This window comes from Tympanuchus pallidicinctus, unplaced genomic scaffold (genome assembly GCF_026119805.1).
Source record: "Tympanuchus pallidicinctus isolate F22 unplaced genomic scaffold, pur_lepc_1.0 scaffold1, whole genome shotgun sequence".
NCBI classification, from domain to species: Eukaryota; Metazoa; Chordata; class Aves; order Galliformes; family Phasianidae; genus Tympanuchus; species Tympanuchus pallidicinctus.
This window is the reverse complement of record NW_026294618.1, coordinates 94,830,045-94,842,528: the sequence shown is the minus strand read 5'-3', so window position 1 is coordinate 94,842,528 and position 12,484 is coordinate 94,830,045. Positions and strand designations below refer to the sequence as shown.

Here is a 12,484-nt window from a genome sequence, read left to right as displayed (position 1 = left end):
GGAGGCAGTCTATAGTAGCTGTCTCCGCCAAACTGTTTTGAGCAATCTCCACCCCAGCATTTATGACCAGAAATGTGAGCTACCATGGAGGAGGCGTTGGTGGGGTGAGGCACCTAGCCACCACAAACTTCCTCTCCTGTTTTACATAGCAGTAAAGGTGCAGTGGGGGATTTCTAGGGGGTCTTGATCAGCATGGCTCCCATCCTGAGAAAAAGTGGCTGCATGAGAAGTGTGATCCAGAATTATGACCTTCAAAGGGGAGAACCAGGTTAAGTATTAGGAAAAGATTCTGCCCCAAAGGGTGGTGGGCATGGAATGGGCTGTCCAGGGCAGTGGGCATGGCTCCAGTGCCAGAGCTCAGGGAGTGTTTGGTCACTGCTCTCAGACACTGGGTTAGGATGGTGCTGTGCAGAGCTGGGAGTTGGACTCAGTGATCTTGTAGGTCATTTCCAACTTGGGATATTCTGTGATTCTGTAATTCTAAAGCGGAGGAGGAGAAGAAAAAGGATTGGCAAACTTCAATGTGAACTGAGGGAGCGTTAGGAGAGGAAAAAAAATAGAGAGACCTCCATCATCTATTAAGTCCATTACAAAGGTCTAGTGACAGCTGCTGTCTCACCGCTGGGTGTTTCAGAGATACTGTCTGGTTCAGAGCTGGCCTTTGCCTGCTGCCATGTTGCCAGTACTGCAAATAACATCTGTCCTTCTGTCTATATGTGTATATGTGAATACGTATAAGCAAAATCAACTTTGTTGTCTTGCCTTCTTTACAAATAGGGGAAGATGGATGAGAAACAGCTCTAGAGGTGCTGCTTCTCTGTAGAGATAGTGGTGCTGTGTGCACAGATAGGAAGAGGAGGGAAAGGTGCAAGCATCACCAAGCAAGCATGATGATTATTACTGCTTTGTTGTTCTTGAGTAGGAACTGCAAAATGTTCTTGTGCGGTTCTGTTGGTGCTTGAACAAGCAAGGAATATTTGGTGCTCCAGTTTGCTGACAGAAAAATTGTGATGATGTATTGAACGCACAAAGGTCATAGTGCTGTGCTGAACAAAAGCCTGTTCTTCATGCTAGCATCTGTACCATACCACTGCATGTTGCTTCCTACAGAAGTGCAGATGTGATTTTTGAGTGAGCTGGGTTGTTACATTCCAGGATGCATTATGTATATGGCTAACGTAAAGAGACCTGATGTTTTGCTCTTGGGGAAATGCTTTTCCATGGCTATTGGCATGGAGCAATGAAGACATCCGGTGGCTGGTTGTGTTAATGGCAGGTGAGTGCATGTTCCTCTCAGGGAGCTTTGCTGAGGTTTTATATAGCCAAAGCTGCCATGACAGATCTTGTTAAAGTTTCAAGTTGCAGCCACCCACCAGGGCTGGAGGCATGTGCCTCCCATGTACAATGCTGCATCCAGGGCTGAGGGGCTGAGTTACCATCTGCTTCTCTCTCCCTCATTCCTGTACTCATGAATCTACTCATGTACAAAGAAGGCTGGGAAGAGGTCTCAAGCCTGTGGTATTCTGTTACATTCCCCACTTCTTCATCCATGGCTCTTAAGCAACAATTTGTTGAGGATTTCTCCTGGAAAGCTGGTAACCAGTGGACCAGATGCTGTCATCTTTTCCTCTGGGGGCTTGCAGTTACAATGCTACCAGTGACCTTTGAGGACTCCATAACAAAAACCGAACCGCACACTGCTTTCCCATAGACTGTCACTGTGGAAACTACAGTCTGTCTTTGTGTTTCACTCATTTTCAATTTGGCCAGCCCTGCCATAGATATATGGACAAATGAGGAAGCAGCAGAAGAGAAAAGAATACTTGACAGAGGAGAGTGGCAAATAAAAACTGTTATGTTATGCTGTCAAGCTCAAGTGTGAATAGCGCTGCACCTGGGGAGTGCTGATAAAAAGACTGCATTCATGCTCACTCCCTCATGTGTGGGAAGCCTGCAGATGCAAAGGAGTTGCTGTGTCAAGAGCGTGATTCAGGAGGCCTTCCTTGTTTGGGATTAATCATATGAAAGGGAGACATGAGTAAAAATATCCTGTCCACAATAATATCCTATCCACTGGATGTATGTGTTGATATTAGCTGAGCAAAGCTGGGGAGAGGTCTGAGACATCTGGGAGATGAATCATTCACATCCAGAGCAATTAGCTACATCTAGACCAGCAAAAGGCCTTGAAAGGTGTTTAATTGAGTGGCCTGCAACTGTGCCTGGAAACAATGTGGATCTGACAAGAATCTCACAATTCATTTTTGTATTGACCTAGTGGGACACTGTTGGCTAATGCATGCAGATTATCCCAGATAATTAACTCAATTCTTACAACTGCAGATATTCTTATCCACTGCAGATATTGCTGTTTTGTTAACTAGGAGGAAAGTAAAAGGATGTAGCTAAAGGCAGGTCTTTCTTGCCACCCATTATTAGATCTGTGACAATTTAAATGTGATCTAAATGTGACCTTGCAAAAAAAAAAACCCTCCAGTTTAAAGCCATACATTTCTTGGGAAAGTAGTGTTTGAAATTTTGCCCTGGTGGCCCCAGTGGTTTTGAACCACTACATTAAGTCATTTTAAACAAGCAAGTGTTTACTTGAGGATAAATGTAGAAGCATAATAAAGACATCTAATCCGATTTATAGGTACTAAACAAGGGAAGCGAATTACATTCTAGGTAGGTGTGCAAACTTAATTTCCCAAGGAAAATAGAGATAATTTCCTTTATAAATACAAGGGGGGGGAAAAAAGCTTTTGAGATTATTTAATATTTTTTTTAACAGTGACAATATTTTAGGCTTTACTTCTATTATACAGAATTACAATGTAAGCATTAAAATTTCTGCTTTTTGTGGAACCGAAACTGTGATGGCTCTATCTGAACACTTGTTCTCAGCTTATGATAGGCAAGATTAAGCCAGCATTAACTTGTGAAATTCAGAGCTTCATGATTTATTTGTTGATATCTGAGTATATGCCGTGCTCCTAAGAGTAACAGCTTTTATACAAGCTAAGAAAATAAAACATAGGCCTTCCTCCCCGAAGCACCAACTCAACAAGAGGAGACGTAGACGCAGGTATCTTTAATGACTGTGGGCTTTTCCTTTTTCTTGGTGGTGGTCTTAGAGGAACTGTATAGCTTACCTAAACACACTGGACCTGTTGCTCTGCTATAAGTATTTTCTGAACAAAAGACATTTGTGTAAGATTGATCCTTGTGAATCAGAGAGACTTATAGCTGTTCCTTTGTAGTGGCCAGAGGCAGAGCTGAGCTGCAAAGCAGTGCTTGTTACCTGTAGATAAGCAGTTGCAGCCCAGACAGAATTCATTTTCTGAGCCAAATTGCAAGGAGGTGAGCTGTAGAGTTCTACGTTTGCAATAATCTCCAAAGGCCTGTTAATACAAGTGGTAGTTTGTTTTATTGTTCTAGTAAATGTCAAGAAGCCCTATGGAATATCCTCCCTTCCACACCATCAGCTCTCCAAATATCACCTGGCTCTGCCCTGAGTGTGGTTCCATTTCTGCCAGCTTTGTGAACTCAGTCCCTTGCTCATAGTTTGCAGCAGTATTCACAGCTCAAGTATCTCTAAGCTTTACTTCAAGGGAGTAGGACTAGGGAAGTAAATTAGGCTGATGATGGACGAATGATTAATAGAGTGATTAATCTACAGATGACTCCTGAAGCAATTACTGATGAATATGTGGCAGACAACTCAAAGTTTAAAATCATTCCTGCTTTGCACCTTGCAAACTGCTCACAACTGGTCTTGATGAGTGCTCACACAGCTCTTTCCCATGCACTGCAACGTGGGGAGGTTGTGATGAGGATGCTGGCCCCTTTGGTGCCACTGCTGTTTGGATGGTCTCAGCTTTCAGGAATTTGCACTTAGTACAACTCTGAGCACAATCAGAGATCTGAACAGGAGGCAAAGAAGCAAGCTAGAAGTCAGCCTCCTGCCCAGCAGCAAAGATCATCCCAGTGTTTGTCCATTGAGTGGTTCTTCAGCTATGTCTAAATCTTGCCTGCTTTTTTGGAGAAAGCAATAAGGAAAGAAACTTGAATTCCAGAAGCAATTTTTTAAAGGGAAGACTCAGGTTTCATTTTGACCCGAGTCAGTCTTCAAGGAAGAAACTTTGGAGCAGCTTACATGCAGTAGGTCATTAGGGACTGCAAACATAATTCAGAGGCATTGTGTAGAAATTTCACTATGCAGCTGCAGAGCCAGTACCAACAGCAGGAAAGACTGGGATGCTGGTGATTTAGCTGGCATTTGCCAAGGACTCCTGCTCAGTATAATTTCTGATCCTGGAAACAGAAGTATGTGGGATATGCCACATCTACAAGCTGACGCACCTCTCTAAATAGGAAGATCATAGAATCACTCAGGTTGGAAAAGACCACTAAATCATGTCCTGTGACATCCAAACGGTTTTTAAACACATTCAGGGATGGGGACTCAGCCACCTCCCTGGGGAACCTATTACAGTGCTTAACAAACCCTTCTGTAAAGAAGTTTTTCCTGATATCCAACCTAAACTTACTGTGGCACAACTTCAGGCCATTTCCTCTCATCCTGTCACCAGTAGAAGATGTAACAAGGCAACGACAGGGAGACTAAAACAAAGGCATTTGTGAGTGAGGAGAGAGATTGGGTACTATAGGAAGAGACTTTAGAAACTGTCTCTCCCCCATCAGACCAGTTTGCTGTAAGAATCAGCTGTGTCTGAGCCCTGGGTCTCAGCAGCCACCAGAAATGCAGTCCATCACTTGGTTTCTCCATGGGCAACTGCATGAGGTTTGAAGGATGACAGCAGCAACAAGATGACCTTTGCCACGATTTGGGATAAAATCCACTCTGGACTCAACAATGCTGAATTTTGGTGATGAGCTGCATAAGGAGACACTGCACACTTTTTTTTTTTTTTTTTTTTTTCTCTGGAAGTTCTTTTAAGCTAAACAGCTCTCTGACAAATGAGATGTTTCTATGAATCATCTTTTAGTTTGCTAATTAAAAATGTTCTTTGCTCCCTTTTTCCCCCACCCACCCCAAAATGAAAGTCTTCAACACTTGAAAACAAGCAAACAAAAGCAAGTTCTGGGCTTTTGTGTTGCCTTTCCTTTATGTGTTTAGCTTTCATTTTAAATATTTTCATCTACGAAAGTCAGAGCAATAAAGATGCTCTAGAGAGGAGTAATCCCCTTGTATAAGCTTAGGAAGGAAAATCAGGCTGATGCTTGTGACAATGAGTTGAGCCCTAGGAGAGGGCTCTTTCCAAGCAAGGAGATGCTGACAGCAAAAATGTTTTGGGATCCTTGGTGGTAGAATTTCAATATCATCAGTGTTTTGGGAAGTTACATATGCAAGATGATGGTGAAGTTGCTATTGACTCTAAATGGTTTCTGTCAACAGTAACAAGAGAAGAAATTAAGAATGAAGTAGTCTTAACTGGTTTGACTCCACTGAACAGCTGAGGCGCTTGGCCTCAGGGCTAAATTTCAGCCTTATAATGTTCTGTAATGCTAGCGTGATGTTAGAGAAGTGGTTACAGTTTACTTCCAGATTTTTATTTTCATTATTAAAGAGGGGCCTGAAGTTTTTCTTGATTTTTAAGCAAGAAGTTGTAAGCTAAAGCTTAGTGGAGCTAAGTGAGGGCAGCCAGTAAAGCAGATGTTACTGCCGTACGTGGCAGGAAAGTTTAATTTCATTAGGCTCTGGTAACGGAGTAGAAGTGTTGGCAGAAATAGGCAGGATTTCTATTGTACCCAAATGAGTTCTGAATTCCTTGAATTTTTTTTATTTTTTTTTTTTCGGGGGGAGGGGGGTAAGGGGGAGGAAGGAAGGAAGAACTAGGAATTCATGCATGAAGTTGGTGAGAGTTTCTACTTAATATAGTGACAGATGTAGCGTAAAGGTTCTGACAGGTTTTTCTCTGTTTGACTTAAGAAGGATCTACCCAAGGACTGCTGCAGACTCTGGATGTGGTCCCCAGCTCTGTGGTTAGCTGTGCTGAGGATGTGAAAAAATGAGTAATAGGGAAAAGATTGTGCAAGAGCTTCTCCCTGTGAGGAGAAAAAGGAATATGAACTTGTTTGGCTTGGGTAGACAACTCATGAGGACTAAGACTGAACTTCTCTTAGGTCCAGAAATGATGCAACTGTTCTCCTGAAAATCCCAATGAAAGAATTAATTCATAGACTCCCAGTTTTCAAGACAGCTCTACTGGGCTGCTCTAAAAGCTGTTTTGTTTTGTTTTAATTGGATCCAGGAAATCTTTGTTGTCCTTCCGGCTTCCCAACAGGAGTTATGGGAAAACACTGGAGAATTAGCAGTATTCATCTGGTCACGACTCAAGTGGTTGTTTCTAGGCCAGCCAATGTAAGCTAAGGAGCCCACCCATTTGAATTACGAATTCTACTTTCATTTGACGTGGGACTCAAGTTGCAGCATGAGCTAATTTTGCAGTGAAGAAAATCTAGAAGGAATTTTCCTGATGCCTGTCAAATTTTGGAGTAGACATTAGCAATTGGTTGGTTCTTCCTTTCATAATGAGATGATGTCTATTACTAGCCAAGCTTGTTTAGATGGGATAAGAAATGCAGAATTAAACAAAGTTTTGATAATTCATACTAACAGCTGAGGAAATGAATGAAACCCATGGGTTCAGTCCATTATTGTGTGAATAGACTTTGTGATGATTTCTCTTCACCCTTCATGTGCGGGAATAAATGTTCAGGAGCCTGCTTTGCAATATTCTTGAATTTTTAGTAAGGTGAAACCTTCTCAAAGCAGTCTTAAATCTTAGCAGAGAAGGAGGACAAGACCACTGCTTTCCATTTATGAATTATGAGGTGTGTGGATTAAAGAGAGGAATATCAACAAGGCTCTAATGTACTCTTTCATGTAGTGTTTTAGTTACTCTGTCAGTCTTACTGCTGTAGGAGATCACCAAGTCAAATGCTGTAGAAATGGCATGGGTGATTCTTCTGGTACAAGAAACGAAATTTCCCTTAGCTTTGCTTCCAATTTGCTTGATTCGGGGCATCAGTAAATAGCCTTGATTTTGAAAAAATTAATTACCCCTCAGCACATCAAGTACTCTAGCCAAGGTGCTTCAGTGGAACCATCACATTTTCTCTGACAGTTACTGCAAACATAAGAAACAGCTTTAAAAAAACAGCAAGCTTGGTTTGCAAATTCCATATTATAATATTCATTGTCTTCCTAGGGACAGGAGTCCTGGAAGTTCTCACTGAATTTAGCAGTGACAGAGCTGAAGAGTGTGCTTTTGTGGACTGAGGAGATTAATTCAAGCTCTGCACCTCTGAAAAATCTTCCTGGAGGTCATTTGGTCTGAATTCTTGTGGAATGAGGCATGTTGGTGAATCCAGAGGCATGAATGCCCTGGGTTATCAGTTGTTATTCCGAAGAACTGGGCTTCAGGATCTTGAGCCTTTGTTTGTAAGAGCCTGGGCATTATTTTTGTCAACTCAGATCTTGCACAATCCATAGGTAAGCTTCTCTGATCTATTTGAGGCAAATTAATTGGAATCTGTATCAAGTAACTAGTAATCATTGCTTTGGGGAGTGGGAAGGGGAAGGCCACAACAAAACTATTTGCCTGACAATTGTTTCATCTTCCTGCAGCTGTTAGTTTACTTAAACTCCTCACATCGTTGGTATCACAGTTGTCTTTCTGCCTCTGCTATTGGTTCTCTTATGTTTTACCTCTGGACTGGAAATCTACCTTGTATACAGATGGATTCTTTTGTTGTGATTTTTTTTTTTTTCCCTCACTCATGGGAAAATCACGTTGTTCTTATGGCTATCTTACTGTTCCTTTCCAATATGTGACATAATCTACTTCCAGATGTCATTTCATGAAGCTGTCAGTGGTTCATGCAGATTGACTGGTTCAATCTGAGTTTTCTACACATGAAAAGGAGGTGTGTTGGAAGGTATTGTCATATGCTTACAGTACTCAAGTAATCTGTGTATACAGTTGTCCTACAATTCGACTCTTTTTGTAAACATAATAACGTAATTATAAGCTTTACTTCAGCAATTCAGTGGAATGCATTGGTGAATCATGGGTGAAAGGAGCAGAGGAGAATTCTGCAGACATACAGGAAAAAAGTTAGGGTATGACAGTCAAATACCACTCTTAACTTTTCTCCATGATCATACTAATATCACTAAGCTGTGATTCCCTGTGAAGAATTTAGTGTGACCTTTCTCAGAGATTAAAAATGCATTAACACATAGCTTCCCTTCGCTGTGTATACAAACAGCATTATGTAATTACAGAAATATCTGTAACATGGGCCTTGTTAAAAAAAGAATTGTATATCCTATGTCTCTGTGGTGAACTTTTCAACATATAAAACGAGTTCAAGATACAAATGATTTATTTTATGTTTGCTTTGGAATTTTATTGCCACATTGCTAAATTGCTATTCTAATTTTGTCTGTTTGAATCCTCTTATTATTTTTCTAGCCTTAGTCACCGAACAGCCTTCATAATGACACTGATGGCATGCAAGGTACTGTTGATCGCTGTATTCAATGCATAGCACTGGGTCTTCCTGAAAAAGTGACTGCTACTTTTCATATAGTTTCAGTTACCATCAACCATCTGTATTAGAGCAGAACTTTTCCATCCTAAAGGCAGTGAAGTGTGAGAAAACAAAAGGGGGAGCAGAAACGAAAAAGATTTACTCAAGGTCACCCAGCAGGGCCAGGAAATGAACTAACCTGGAATTACAGCGATATAAATCCTGATCTGTAGCAGGAGGAATGGTGGAGTTGCCCACTTTCATCTGGCACAATTTAGGGCTCACAAGTGAAATGTTGATAAGAAGGCACTCTTAACAGTTGAGTAGTGAGATTAGGTGGCTGGCAGAGTATTTGTGACTTTGGATGCTGAACTTTACTGACTGGTTCAGAACACAGATGTTTCTGGGGCTGCACATCTGCTTGGCACTACAATTTCTTTTGTGCCTGCTTTTCAGATCTTATCCTTCTCTGTGTATGTAATACCAGTTCCAAAACAGGCATAGAAGTGGTACTTTCTGATTTTTGTGCATGGGCCCTTCCTTGGCTAGCAGTAGCATATGTAGGTCTGCAGTGCTCCAAGGAGCCCAGCCTTCACCTGGATAAGTTTCCCTCAAAGGCTTCTTCCCCTGACAGCAAAATTGATCGAGAAACCTGACTTTAATTCCTTTAAACATCCAGCTAGATCTGGGCACTTGTTATTTAAGGCAGTATCAAACTGCCTAAATTCAGGCCTCCAGTGATAGTTCTTGGTAACCTCTAACCACCCCTGCTTCAAAACATCCAAACTTCTCCAGCTCTTGTGCCCAGTACGTGCCACAGCCAGGATTATATTTCTGAAAAGGTATTTTCTACATGTTCTGTATAATGCAATGTTTATCACTGAAGATAAAATGTATTCGGGCTTTGTCTTCTTTTAACACACTTTTAAACATGCTAGATCCTCACTTGATGTAAATTAAAAGTAGCTCTGTGCAAATCAATGGAGAAGTGCCAGTCTACACTGGTTAGGAAATATCTGTGCATTATTAATCGGGGCTTGGATAATGTTCTTTAGCCAGAAGATAAATAGCTAAAGAAGATATAAACCAATGATTAGAGCAATAGGCCAGAAATGCATATTGATGTGGAAACGTCTGAAATGTACTTGTTGGCTGTGGTAGTTTAATTTCCTAAAGGCCAGGTTGTACCTCCAGGCACAGAAAGTTAGCGCTGGGATCTGGGGTCAGCAACCCTCCACAGGCAGCATCAGGAGGTCAGATCTTCAGGTTTGTCTATGCCTGGAAATTAACCAAAACAGCTACTACAAATAGTCTGAAATAGCCATTTTGGTGTGTTTCCAAGTGCAGACTGCTTTGAAATGCTAATGCTTGAAGGTGTTTAGCTTTTACTTACAGCAAGAAATAAAGATAACTAGAAACTTGAAGGAATGGGAGGATGCTTGGAATAATAATAAAAAAAAAAAGCCATGTGGCTTTTATTTAATTACAAAGAGTGACTGAGCATCACTTGTTCATGTGAAGGGACAAGATGACAACAAGAAGGCAATGAGTTTCTGGTTGTGATCTCCATTGATAGCGGTTACTGATACTGTTCAATGAGGATCTACTAACACATACAGAGTGCTGCAGAAAGGAAAAGCTCTCATATCCCTATGGTAATGAGATTAAGTTGCTTTGAAGGAGTCAGGCTGAACAGCAGGAGGAACTTTCTGGTGTTGAAAACAGTACACTGTCCCAGCTGAAACCAAAACACCAGTTACTCCCAGACACTCCCAGAAGATGCCTGCAGGAGAGGCTGCCCTGCCCTTGGTGGCTGTGGGGATGGGGAGCAGGGGAGAGGACAGGGCCAGAGCCAGCAGGAGGCATGCTTTTGAGGGCAAGTGCATTGCAGAGAACTTGTGCAGCCATCATGGTTGTCCTGGGTAGCTGCTGCAGTAAAGGGTCTAGGTGTAGAATCAGGATATCTAAGTTGGAAAGGACTCATAAGGATCAAGTGGAGCATGGGACAGGCCAGTCAGTAAGAACTGAGGGCTCTCTGTCTTTTGGATAAGTAGCATCCACCGTTTCAAACAGATGGGTCTATCCTATGGATGCATTTGCTTTGAAACATGAATGCAAGTGGGCATGAAACTGAATTTTTTAGCAAAATCCTCCTTCACTCTGAAGGAGATGCTTGGGAAGGTTTCCTCAGCCCCCTGGGCAGGGAAAGAGTTATCGGGCACAAACCACCGCAACCCAAGAGGCTCCAAAGGGAGAACGGCTCGGTCCCACCTCAGCTGCAGATCCACCTGCGGGGAGCAGGAGGGCGGAGGTAAGTGCTGGTGAACAGGTAGCGTAATTGTGAATGGCGTGAATGGACGATCACTCCCGTCGCAGCAAATCAGACCTGTCATATGGAATCCGGCCTTTTCCAGGGAAATCAGCTCTCGCTGCAGGCTGCCAGCACCAAATGAGCTTCATAAAGCACCTGCAGATCCGAGCGTCAAGCAATTATTCCACTATCTTGCCTAAAAACAAAAAGGGCCCTGCCCTTTGGTCAGCCGCGACCCTTTCCAGTTAACATAAACTAATTATATTTGCGGCGGGGAAGGGGGGGACCCCGGGCTTCCTGCGGCCCTCCGGGGGTGGGTGCTCGGCGCTGCCCGCTTTGGGGTGCGGGGCTCCCCTCCGCAGAGCGGGGCTCGGCCCGGCCGCCCCGGGACAAGCGAGCCTTTGTTCGGCAGCACTTAGCAGCAATTACAGCCCGTCAAAACAGTTTTTGTTTTACGACAACGTGTTAATGGGCCCGCGGTTGGGTGTGAGAAGTAACCCAAGCCGCATGCACTGAAGCGGGGTTAGAGGTTAATTGAGACTTTCTAACGCAGCGCATGAGATTTTTGCAACCTTTTGCAGCGAGGGAAGTGGGGAACAAAAAGGAGATAATGTGATACAATTAGTTGGAAAGCAGGAGGGTCAAAATTCCCAGATGGAAAGGAAAACTGGCCAAGTGAATCAGGCCAGATGGGCCACCTGGAGCATAACGAATGCCAAAAATAGCTTCGGTCCTTGGTCTGGTGGATGAGGCAGTAGGTGGTATGTCTGTCCTCCACGGTGGATTTGGAAAAAAAAAAAAAGAAAAAGAAAGCAAGATCAACGTTATATTTTCCTATTTATTTACTTTATTTCAAAGTCATCTGATTTTAACCCAGCAGCCCCTTTGTGGTATCTGCTCTACAGTTAAACGCTGAGCTTTCCACCGCTTGTATTACTTTCCCTGCGTGAACCTCCAGAGCATTATTAACTAAAGCGTTAACACTTGAAGACAGCTTTGGCAGCAAGGCCTTCCTGCAGGCAGCACAAGTTTTGGTGCACACCTGCTCCCTGCTCACCCCCCTCTGTGTGGCCGCTACACCTGCGGCTGGGAAAAGTTGGCGTCTGCTGGGGCAGTGCTGGTTTTGGTGCCCAGAGAAGTGGCTCTGGGTCTGCCTGCCTTGGAGGATCGCTAGGGCTGATGTGTTCGTCTCCTTGCTCTGTGCTACTTCATCTGCTGTCTTCCTTTTTTTGTTGTTGGACAATTTTCAAGACCTCTCTGCAAGGTGACACATGCAAAACAGGAAGAAAACGTCTTGCATTTGTCTCCCAGCTTGCACTGGAAATGAACTGCAAGGTGACTGGAAGTGCCAAGTCATGTTTGGCACCTATTCAGTGCTTATTTGTATTCCTAGAGCCAGTGTGATTAGTTTCCTTTGCTACTTCAGACCTGTATAAGCTCCCGCTATTGAGGCTGAATCATCAGCTACAGGTGCCTGTAACTCTATTTCTGTGCCACGTCTGAATGTTTGGGGAAACCATGCAGAACAAGAGTGACATGCAGGAAATCATGTCACCAGCACCTGTTGTGTCTTTCTGCCTTTTCCTTGCTCAGCAGCCTCTGCGTGCTGGG

General features: G+C 43.1%; 1 long non-coding RNA gene across 6 annotated transcripts in view; it reads left to right on the top strand.

The window, feature by feature from the left end:
* The window catches only part of LOC128075557 (uncharacterized), a 274,797-nt gene that overhangs the window by 89,437 nt on the left and 172,876 nt on the right, over positions 1-12,484 (top strand). The window contains exon 3 of one of the 6 annotated variants that reach the window (XR_008203890.1): positions 7,236-7,519. The exons of the other annotated variants lie outside the window; for them this stretch is intronic. This is a non-coding gene — a long non-coding RNA (uncharacterized LOC128075557). The remainder of the gene's footprint in view (positions 1-7,235; positions 7,520-12,484) is intronic. 6 annotated transcript variants of the gene reach the window in all.